The sequence below is a fragment of the Colobus angolensis genome, unplaced genomic scaffold (genome assembly GCF_000951035.1).
Source record: "Colobus angolensis palliatus isolate OR3802 unplaced genomic scaffold, Cang.pa_1.0 Scaffold48, whole genome shotgun sequence".
NCBI classification, from domain to species: domain Eukaryota; kingdom Metazoa; phylum Chordata; class Mammalia; order Primates; family Cercopithecidae; genus Colobus; species Colobus angolensis.
This window is the reverse complement of record NW_012118265.1, coordinates 14720503-14732652: the sequence shown is the minus strand read 5'-3', so window position 1 is coordinate 14732652 and position 12150 is coordinate 14720503. Positions and strand designations below refer to the sequence as shown.

At 37.8% G+C, this 12150-nt stretch overlaps 1 protein-coding gene across 1 annotated transcript in view; it reads right to left on the bottom strand.

Moving 5' to 3' along the window:
• Nucleotides 1–12150, bottom strand: part of PPM1L (protein phosphatase, Mg2+/Mn2+ dependent, 1L) — a 313864-nt gene that overhangs the window by 95543 nt on the left and 206171 nt on the right. The gene's annotated exons all lie outside the window — the stretch shown is intronic.

Sequence of the window (12150 nt, the reverse complement as noted above, 5' to 3'; positions counted from 1 at the left end):
TGTAAAGTGAATTTTATAAAGGAGAGTCCTCTGCTAGGATCGATAATTAAATAATGGGATAAACAGAAAATGAGATTTAAGACAAAGCTCCTTAACCTCGCGGGGGTGGGGGAGCGGCGGGAAAAAAAAAACAAAAACCTCTTCACCACTTAAATGCCTTAAGCTGACATATATATAATTCTTACTTTGACAAGTTTGTTGTCTGTTTTTTGCTTTTACACTATCTGTACAACACATTCCCAGATAGTTACATTCCAATTAGTAACAACTAATTACATGCAGTGATTTTCAATCAGGTAAGCACGTTCCACTTGGGGGTAGGGGGTAGGAAGGAAGATATGCATATTTTGAAAAGATTTTCCCAAAGATTCTGATATATTCTTCTGGTAGGTTGCAGTGGTAGCATACTCTTTTCTCTCCAAGTTAAGAATCCCAGTGCTAGTTAAGCAGAATTTTATGAGCATAATTAAGTGACAGAAAGGCATGCATAGATCAGGGGAATTCTGAAATTTATAAAACTTCTCTCTTGGAAATATCAAAAGTTTAGCATCTCCTTGCAGTACAGTCCTGCTTTACTCACATAATGTCTAAGGTTAATAAATCAATCAATGAAGTCCTCCATATATTGTTCAAAATTATATTCACAACCAGTATAAAACTTCACACACAACAACAACAACAGAAACTGCTGAAAAAAAAAAACAACGAAAAGATGGTCTCTGGGGCAATCTTTTCTTAGAGTAAGGCAGACTTGTCTACGCAGAAAAAAAAAAAACCCCGTAGTGTTCTGTTGCACAGTGGGTGACTATGGTTCTCAGTAAGGTGCTTTATGTTACAAAATAGCTAGAATAACTGTTTTTGAATGTTCCCAACATAAGTAAATTATAAATGAATGAGGTAAGGGACATGTTTACTACCTTGATTTGAACAATATACAAGATATACATGTATTGAAACATCAAACTATACCTCATAAATATGTAAAGTTACAATGTATCATTTTTAAAATTCTGTACAGCTATTAATTATGCAATTTAAAATAAGTATGCATTAAACATACATACTGATATATATATGATACATGCTAATCAACAGAGGTTCCATATTTTTCATTTATAGAGTAGTATCCTCTATAGCCTTTGGAAAAAACGAGATAGCACTATATGTACTGACCAGGAAGAATACCATGATATATTGTTGAGGTTAAAAATCAAAGTCACAGAATATCAGGTATAGTATATCCTACAACACATATATATATATATATATATGCACAATTAAGTGATACACATATTTAGTATTATCATATAGGCATAGGAGAAGATATGGAAGAACATACTCCAATTGTGGAAGATACTTTATTTTTTTATTTTTATTTTTTTGAGACAGAGTTTCACTCTTGCTTCCCAGGTTGGAGTGCAATGGAGTGATCTTGGCTCACTGCAACCTCTGCCTACTGGGTTCAAGTGATTCTCCTGCCTCAGTCTCCTGAGTAGCTAGGATTACAAGCGCCTGCCACCATGCCCGGCTAATTTTTTTGTATGTGTTATTAGTAGAGCGGGGTTTTACCATGTTGGCCAGGCTGGTCTTGAGCTCCTGGTCTCAGGTAATCCATCCGCCTCAGCCTCCCAAAGTGCTGGGACTGCACGCTCAGACAATACTTTCTACATTCCACATTTTCGTATTGTTTCTAGGTTCTTACTATTGTAATTTTTTAAAATTGTCTTTAAAATGTATTTGGTTTGTAAAAATTTTATTTCAGTAGTTATTGGGGAACAGGTGATTTTGGTTACATGAATAAGTTCTTTAGTGGTGATTTCTGAGATTTTGGTGCACCCGTCACTGGAGCAGTGTACACTGTACCCAATATTTAGTCTTCTATCCCTCATCCCCTTCCCATCCTCCCCCTTATGTCCCCAAAGTCCATTATATCATTCTTATGCCTTTGCATCCTCATAGCTTAGATCGCACTTATAAGTGAGAATTTATGGTTTTCCATTTCTGAGTTATTTCTCATAGAACAACGGTCTCCAACTCCATCTAAATTGCTATAAATGCCATTATTTCATTCTGTTTTATGGCTAAGTAGCATACCATGGTGTAAATACACCATATTTTCTTTATCCACTTGTTGGTTGGTGGGCATTTAGGTTGGTTCCACAATTTTGCAATTGTGAATTGTGCTGCTATAAACATGCACGTACATGTGTCTTTTTCATATAATAACTTCTTTTCCTTTGGGTAGATACCCTAAAATATACTTCCTTATAACCTTCCCTTAAAATGTTAACACAATTCAGGATGGATGAAAAGAAACTTGCCAGAACAATGACAACTGACTTCCCAGGAAAAGTCCACTGGGAAGTGGTGATGAAAAGTTATATTTTAGCCCTAGAGTAGCCAAAGATAACACAACATGTTTTATTTCGAGATTTATATTTATATTTCCTAATTCTGTTGCTGACAAAATTACAACTTTAACATCACCAAACATTGTTCAATTTCTCTGCCAGCCAGCTAGCGCAGAACAAATGAAATTATTCCATAAAATGTAAATGGACTCAGCACATTTGTGCAACACATTTAATTGTAGAATTTAATAACATTTTTTCCCTGACACTGGAAAATGAAGAGACACACTGCACAATAACTATTTTTAACTCACACTACCTTGTTACTCAGTATAATATCTATCATTAATTTTCCTCCTTGAAATGCCTATGAGGCACAGGAAATAGTTCCAGAATTCACATTTTACAAATATTGATGTACTCTGTATTACTGAAAGCACACCACGGGATTACTGGCTAGCCATATGTAGAAGATTGAAACTGGACCCCTTCTTTACACAATATACAAAAATTAACTCAAGCTGGATTAAAGACTTTAATGTAAAACTCAAAACTATAAAAACCCTGGAAGATAACCTAGGCAACACCATTCAGGACATAGGCACGGGCAAAGATTTCATTATGAAGACACCAAAAGCAATTGCAAAAAAAGCAAAAATTGACAAATGGGATCTAATTAATCTAAAGAGCTTCTGCACAGCAAAAGAAACTATCATCAGAGTAAACAGACAACCTACAGAATGGGAGAACATTTTTGAAAATTCCGCACCTGACAAAGACCTAATATTCAGCATCTATACGGAATTTAAACAAATTTACAAGAAAAAGACAACCCCATAAAAAAGTGGACAAACGACATGAACAGATACTTTTCAAAAGAACATATACATGTTGCCAACAATCATGAAAAAAAGCTCAACATCACTGATCTTTAGAGAAATGCAAATTAAAACACAATGAGAGGCTGGGCATGGTGGCTCACGCCTGTAATCCCAGCACTTTGGGAGGCCGAGGTGGGCGGATCATGAGGTCAGGAGATCAAGACCATTCTGGCTAACACGGTGAAACCCCATCTCCACTAAAAATACAAAAAATTAGCTGGGCGTGGTGGCAGGCACCTGTAGTCCCAGCTACTCGGGAGGGTGAGGCAGGAGAATGGCATGAACCTGGGAAGTGGAGCTTGCAGTGAGCAGAGATCGCGCCACTGCACTCTGCATTCCAGCCTGGAGTACAGAGCAAGACTCCATCCCAAAAAAAAAAAACCAAAAAAAAAAAAAAAACCCACAATGAGATACCATCTAACACCAGTAAGAAAGGCTATTATTAAGAAGTCAAATAATAACAGATGCTAGCAAGGTTGAGGAGGAAAAGGAACACTTTTACACTGCTGGTGGGAGTGTAAATTAGTTCAGTCATTGTGGAAGACAGTGTGGTAATTCCTCAAAGACTGAAAGACAGAAATACCATTCGACTCAGCAATCCCATTACTGGGTATATACCCAAAGGAATAGAAATCATTCTATTATAAAAACACATGCTCACATATGCTCATTGCAGCACTATTCACAATAGCAAAGACATGGAGTCAACCTAAATGCCCATCAATGATAAACTAGATTAAGAAAATGTAGTACATATACACCATGGAATGCTATGCAGCCATAAAAAAGAATGAGATCATGTCCTTTGCAGGCATATGGATGCAGCTGGAGGCTATTATCCTTAGCAAAGTAACACAGGAACAGAAAACCAAATACTGAGGTCTCTTATTGGTTTTAGCCAATCCTTCATTTTTCAAAGTTTGGCTCAAATGCCATGTATATACTGTTAGTATTGCCTAACCTAACTTGAACATCTAAGAGCATCCAACAGCTTTCCAATTATTTCGTATTTGTACAGGTATAGGTACTTTTGCTCCTCCATCTGGCAGAAATAAGGACTGTATCTTACACATTATTGTGTTCCCCCATATCTGGTTCAATGCTTTGTACCACAGAAGCGCAATACTTTGACACTATGCAAAAACCAAGTACTTTCAGATAGCTTGGGAGAAGATGTTTTGACAGTTCCTAATTCTTTGCTTGCATACAGATCTTCCTTTCACAATTTCAGATAGAGAATAAAAGTCTGGTTTTCTACTGGCAAATGGAACTATTCTTGGTCTTTAATTTTCTTTCATGCCATTATTTTAGAAAAGTAAACAGCTCAAACCCAATCATCATTCACATGACAAAATGGCAAATTATGTGTTTCACACTTAAAGCTGTGTGAAGCTTTATTTAATGTTTTCCTCTCCATAATCATTTGATCTTCTCCATTCTTGCCTTTATTTCTGCATTTAACAATGGGCTTGATTGATTCTTCTAGGGACCCTTTGAGGAATCATGTATAATGTACATCAGAGCAGTACACCTGAGTTAAAGGTTGCCTTGCAGGATGTTAATTACCCCTGGACTTTCAGCTTTATGCTTAGCCAGATGTGTCCTAAATGGCTGAAGAGAAACCTTAGGGAAGAAAGTGCAAAAGAGTTCACAGGTTCCCTCCAGTTAGACATGAAAAGACGGTGGCTTCGGCAACAGCCAGAGTAAAAAGATGAACTAAAAACTTACAAGGCAGGGCATAAAAGGTGCTGAATGTACCTTCTTATAGAATTGACATATATTTATATTACCCATTCCAGCGTTAGTCTGGAAGACATTAAAGGGTTACAGTAAACTCTATAAAAAGAACTCAGTGGGTAAGAAGTATAAATGAAAAGAAGCAAAATGATTAAGAACCTAAATTCTGGAAATGTAGGTAGAATGCTGATGCTGGTCATTAGGCTAAAAAACTATTTACTATTATATGGTATATTGTTTAAGAACTAATACATATTAAATAATTTGGGTGGGGTGGTGCAAAAGTATATTTCAAGAGCTGCTAAATGTTTCACAATTTATCTTAAAAAGAAAACTTGTTAGCCGGCCAATTCTAATTTATTGACTGCCTGCTGAGTAATACATATTAGGCTTGAACTGTTGGGAAAACAAGCCTTTACCATAAAGGAACCTGCAATCTTAATATGCAAACAAAACACATGAAATACTAGAAAAACACATTTTACAAAGTAATGCAAAAATAGGCATGAATCCTGAGATAAATTAATATATTTGTTTAATGCATGAGTTATGTTAAGTGCTAAACAGCCTTTAGGGAGAGAAATTAAGATAGGAGGGGAACACGGAAAAATAATTAGGAAATAATTCTGGTAGAATTTAAAGACCAATTTAAAAAAATAACTTAAGAAAGAAGGCCGGGTGTGGTGGCTCACACCTGTAATCACAGCACTTTGGGAGGCCAAGACAGGCAGATCACAAGGTCAAGAGATCGAGACCATCCTGGCCAACATGGTGAAACCCTGTCTCTACTAAAAATACAAAAATTAGCTGGGCGTAGTGGCGCGTGCTCTAGTCCCAGCTACTCAGGAGGCTAAAGCAGGAGAATCGCTTGAACCCAGAAGGCAGAGGTTGCAGTAAGCAGAGATCACATCATTGCACTCCAGCCTGATGACAGAGTGATACTCTGACTCAAAAAGAAAAATAACACCTAGGAAATATTCTTCCAGACATTGGCCTAGGCAAAGAATTGATTATGAAGACCCTAAAGGCAAAAGCAACAAAATAGACAAATGGGACTTAATTAAACTACAGAGTTTCCACACAGCAAAAGAAACTATCAACAGAATAAGCAATTAAAAATTGTGTTATAAAAGAGTACTAAATTATGCAGGAAAATATTCATAATAAAAAGCAGATTAAGGCCGGACACAGTGGCTCACCCCTGTAATCCCAGCATTTTGGGAGGCTGAGACAGGCGGATCATTTGAGATCAAGGAGATCAAGACCAGCTTGGGCAACATGGCAAGACCCTCTCTCTACTAAAAATACAAAAAAACAGCCAGGCGTGGTGGCACGCACCTGTGGTCCTAGCTACTCAGGAGGCTGAGGTGGGTGGACTGCTTGAGCCCCGGGAGGTGGAGGTTGCAGTGAGCTGAGATGGCACCACTGCACTCCAGCCTGAGTGACAGAGTGAGACACTTTCAAAAACAAGGAGATTACAAAGTAGTTTGTATACCTCATGTATGAGGAAAAAACTGGGTGAATTAAATTAATGTATATCATTAGTTATCTCAGAGTAACAAACATTGGGGTGACTTATTTTTTCCCTCTAAAGTTTTCCAAATTTTATAAAATAAAACAATATTTCTATAGATGTGCCAGCACTGTGCTGAATGCTTTAAATGTGTTAGCATATTTAATCCTTACGACAACCCTAACAGATTTTTACAGATGAAGAAACAGACTCAGAGAGGTTAAGAAACTTATCCTCAGTTATACAGTGAGTACTGGAGCAGGAAACACAAATTGCTTTTAAATTAGAAAAAAATAATAATTTTTTACAAAGATGGCAATGCCTTCTGTGGTCACTTCTTTACACGGTAAAGCAGCCCAGGCTGGGATAAAACCCAGAAAAGAACAAAAGAACACATGAGCAAAGCTTCCCAACATATGGGAAAGAAAAACATGCCTTCAATGCTGTGTTAACTGGAAGCTAAAGCTGAGGGCAAAGCTGTTAAAAGCAATGGGAAAACTGAGTAAAGTTACACAACATATTAAATTCACTCTTGCAAATTTAACAGTAAGCCTGAAAACATTCATCACTCCATATTTTAGGGAATATCCACCACCATCACTATGACCCTCCCAAAATCTCTGTGAGGGAAAGGTATTAAACTTATTTGCAAGTTTCCAGGGAGCCAAAAGCTTGTCTTCAAGGAAAGATATTAAGTGATGTAATTAAATTCTAATAGAGCTGCCATTAGAAAAAGATCACAAGCAAACTAGACCAATGTTTCAAATCATTTTTAGTATATTTCTCTGGAAAAAAAAAGTGTCATGGTCAAGTTACTTTACTCATTTTGTTACATTACTCATTTTGACCTTTAGTGGACTTAAAATAAAAACAGACTTCTGATATCCTTAACTATGAAAATATGCTTCATCACATAATTTTTACTTAATAATTCATATGTCACAGTTGTGTGACTTTTTTATTTTTTGTTCCTTCAGTTGTAAACAAATATTCTATTTTACTACCAATTCTAAGACTTAGTGAATAGTAAGCAATTTTATGAAGTTTTAGGTAATGATAATCAAAAAGAAAGTGCCTCTATACTCAATAAATTCTTATTTAGAAGATACTTTTTAAACCAAGAAATGGATTTATCATTAACTTTGTAATGAAGTATGTTGTAAATGTTGGTCCTGATATAGAGATGCAATTTCCAACTAACTGAAAAACCACGAGTTGAGATTTTAAGATTTCAAAACCTGAGACAAGCGTCTTAAGAAGAAAAGGGATTTTTGCCTCATGGATGGTCTAGAGAGTGCTTTGCCAAGATAAAAAGTTTAAGAATTTTAATACCCCTCAAATTTCACAATTTTATAACTTACCTTTCCCTCTCCATTTTATTTAACACACCTGAACACACACAATTATAATCTGAAAAGAGAGAGAAACTCTCAAGCTCCATTAAACTGAATGGGACAAATAATTGATGGCAGTGTCTTTTAATTTATGTTTACACCACATATATGCCTAAAAAGCACACAGGGCTTCTGCTTCAGTTATGTGTGTTGACTGTGAATGGACATAGCCTTCTAAAGCTGGGAAAAAAGGGACAAAAGCAAAAGGACTGATCTTTGCACTCATGTCAACAGTAAATTTAACACCGATAAATTTTAAAACACTGATAAATCATAAAATAAGATGCTAGATCTGGCTTTAAGGGCATCTGATCAGTGGCCCTCTCCTGTGAGGAGACTTTGGCACTGAGGAAGACATACAGGGAAGTAAGATGAGAATCAATTCTGCAACTACTGAGTAGAAAAAGGGCTGAATTTAGGGAAATGGTCACTGAGGGACAATCATAAGGTATTCACAAGATAAAGGAGAGATTATCATGGGAATCCTTCAAAATTCACACTAGAGGAAGAAAGAAGAGAGAAGGGAGTAATATTTTAGCGCAGGCAAGGTTTCCCTGCCCTTGAAGAGAAGGGATGTGTGTTTGCTGATCTGGCAGCAGCCAGCACACAGACCACACGTTAATTTACTTAGTTTCACCTTGGAATCCATCTTTCTTATGGTAACATATCATTAACTTTTGACAGCTGCTCTTTGGCTCCAGGCACTTTAAAATAAAGTCAGAGTGAGTGCCACTGCCCACCAGGAAGAGAACATAAGGCAAGGGAGTTATTCTCTCATGCCTGCCAAGAGTGTCATTTCTTGCCATTTTTAGTCTTTGGCACTTCTAACCTGGAGAGGTTATTCAAATAAGGAAAAGTATATTTGAGATGACCATCTTGCACTCCTGAATTCATAATTCTGCCTCAAGAAGGCAAATTTGATTCCTTCAAGAGAGATGGCATCAGGAAAATGTCCCAAGCTTAAACCAGAAGCATAAAAATGAAATCTTACACCTAGTACAGAGATTTAAGATTGCTCTGGAGAACGAAAGCTGCAGACATGCAAATGCTAGTCATGTGGTAAAATGACTACCGCAGAGGGCATAACACTCAGTGTGTGAAAGACCTGAAGTCATCTAACCGATAGAATATGAAGACTAAAGTTTCCATTTAGTTTAGGCATTAAGGTGATGGACTACTTAGTTACAGATTATCCCAGACAATTCCTTTGGAATTCCTAATGTGACAAATCTTAAATAACTTTATCAGTCATCTAATTCATATTCAATCTGACACTATATTCATGTGGCAGCACCAAGTGTGCCAGCGTGTGAAAATATCACTCAAATCCCACTTTCTGATGGCTTCCCTAATTGCAGATGGATGCTTTTGTACATAAAAACTAACTTACCTCTCTTTTCTAGATCTTACCCTGTAATTGCAATAAAATATAATTTTGCCAAATTATCAAACATTGTTCACCTATGTGGCCCATTTTCCTTATCTTATTATTTTGATTGAAATCTACCCTCAAACTCTAAAGGATTAAAAAATGTATCTGCTTTACAGTCTAACAAAAAGTTGACCTTACTTCCCTACTTCCACAGTGATGATGAATTCTTTGTCCCTCAATATTACACATGATCCAGGGATAGGTTAAGGGATTCAGGGGGAATAGCTTGTACTAGTTTCATGATCCTTTTGTTTTAAAGCACACATACACATCTATGTTCCCCTGATAAAACAGCCTAATGTCGGACTTTCTCATCAACCTGTTGAGAAAACAAGCAGCACTCGGTCAAAGCAATCTGGCTAAATTTTGTGATGGGTGAGTTCCTGTCTTTTCTGCAGTTACAGAAAGATGTTTCACATTCTATACACATGAGATCTATAGAAGAAAACTGCAAAGTAATATTTGTTTACCAAGAGAACTATGTTTCCTATTTCAGAGAAAATTATGGTTAATTACTGATAAAATTCCCTTCCCATTCTGAATCTTGGGCTATAGAGCTTGCAGAAATATTAACTTCCATTAGTGCTATCCAAATGTATTCCAGAAAGTTCCATGTGGAATGCTAACTGAAAATGCCCTTGGAAATTCAGGAAGCCAATGGGACTGTTAAAAGTGAATTATAGGCCGGGCGCGGTGGCTCAAGCCTGTAATCCCAGCACTTTGGGAGGCCGAGACGGGCAGATCACGAGGTCAGGATATCGAGACCATCCTGGCTAACACGGTGAAACCCCGTCTCTACTAAAAAATACAAAAAACTAGCCGGGCGAGGTGGCGGGCGCCTGTAGTCCCAGCTATTCGGGGGAGGCTGAGGCAGGAGAATGGCGTGAACCCGGGAGGCGGAGCTTGCAGTGAGCTGAGATCCGGCCACTGCACTCCAGCCTGGGTGACAGAGCGAGACTCCGTCTCAAAAAAAAAAAAAAAAAAAAAAAAAAAAAAGAAGTGAATTATAAAACACTCATGAGTTATTAATCAAAAAGAACTCTGAAGCTATGACAGTAGAGCAGCCGCTTAGGAGGTAGCCAAAACATGGTCAGATAAAAACGTTCTTTGGCTGGCAACCTCTGTTCATAGAGGAGTAGTGCCAGAGAACTCCTACTAGGCCTCATTTGGCTTCTGCCCTGCAGCTATCTACCAGGCTCTTTAGGGTGGGCCTCCAGAAGGCAGGTGTGGCCAGGGTGGCAGGGAAGCTCCAGAGGAATGCCAGTTGGGCTTCTGTCTCCAATCTGAGACTTTAGGAAGTGCCTTCAAAACCCGTATTAGATTAAGGCTCCCTGTATGTGTAGTTGGGGTGTGGAGAAGGCCTGGTAATTCTGTCCAGGGAGCTGGTAACGGCCTTATTTAGTGTGATACGCGTAACCCCAAAAGGATCCCCACCCCCAAATAATTTCCCCTTTTTGGACGCCTGAAATTCTATCATTATAGCTTCAATCTTTGGTTAATGCCAGCTCTTCACCTACCAAAAGGTAAATATTTTCAGGAGGAGTAGTATACTAAGTAAATATTCAGTCTTAGTGTGAGCAAGTTGATCAGATTTTTACCTACAAGGAGGTGGACAAGCAATAAGGCACCCAGGCACTCCTGGGAATGGAGTGTAAAGTATGAAAGTGAAGACAAAGAAAGACAAATGTTCTCTACTCTGAAATTTAATTTTGTGTGGAGGAAAAAACAAAGATCTGTGCTCCTTGAAGGTCTAAATTACTTTTCTCTGTCTCTGGCTCCCGCTTCGAGACCTGCCATCAAAGCTTGTTTGAGGCTAACTTAATGAAGCAAACTTAATTTGTTGTATCTCACATATGGGTAAATAAAGAACAAATTCAGTAGCATCTACTACATACATATAATTTTAAAACTTCCGTACAAATAGGAATCATCACTTTGGTTGCAAAAGTAGTCTCTCAGAATTAATGCGACTGCTTTCCCACTTGTCACCACAATGCCCTACGTTCAGATCTCTGTTACAGCTCTCAACTACTTCAAAGTGTCTCTATCTAGTCACCTATTTGCCTTCCCACTAGTTTATGAGCAATCAGAAGGTAGGACAGAAGGTTTTTCACCTATGTGCGTTTCCCTGACACTTAGTCCAACATGGGCATGATGGCAGAAAAGGATGAGGAATGGGTGCTTTAAAACCAGGCTTAAAATCCTATGAGTGGTAACTCTACATGACCACAAAGAAAGATAAAAGGGACCATGCCTACAATGTTTCTTCCTATCACTCTGACATTTGCCTCTCTTCTGCCACAAAGCATATAAATGTCATACTATTTTATACTTGCCAAGCATCACACCTTATTTTATACCACAGGAACCCACTTGCGAGGACTGCTGGTTTGGACAAAGCCAGAACCTGTTGTATCTCATGATAAAAATGTGTTTTCAAATATTTTTGTATTATTTTCAACCCAACTAAAAAATCTTTGAGAGCAATAGATCCTCTTCCCAGAAATACACACCCAGTATCTAATGTCTCATTTTAGGAATCCAGGTATAAAGCTCATAAACAGGGTCATGGTGAAGTCTTATTAGCTCCATACAGAGGAAGGGCACTAGGACAGGGCTTCAGTTTTTTCTACAAAATTAGGTCACTGGGCTTCATCAGTGTTTCTACACGGCTGGTATTCCAACCAACTGCTTCTAAGTCACCTAGGGTGGAAAGAGGGGATTGCCTTCTTTAAAAATGCAGATTCATATAACGAGTAAGGAAAGGATCCAGTTTCAGCTTTCTACTTATGGCTAGCCAATTTTCCCAGTACCATTTATTAAATAGGGAATCCTTTCCCCA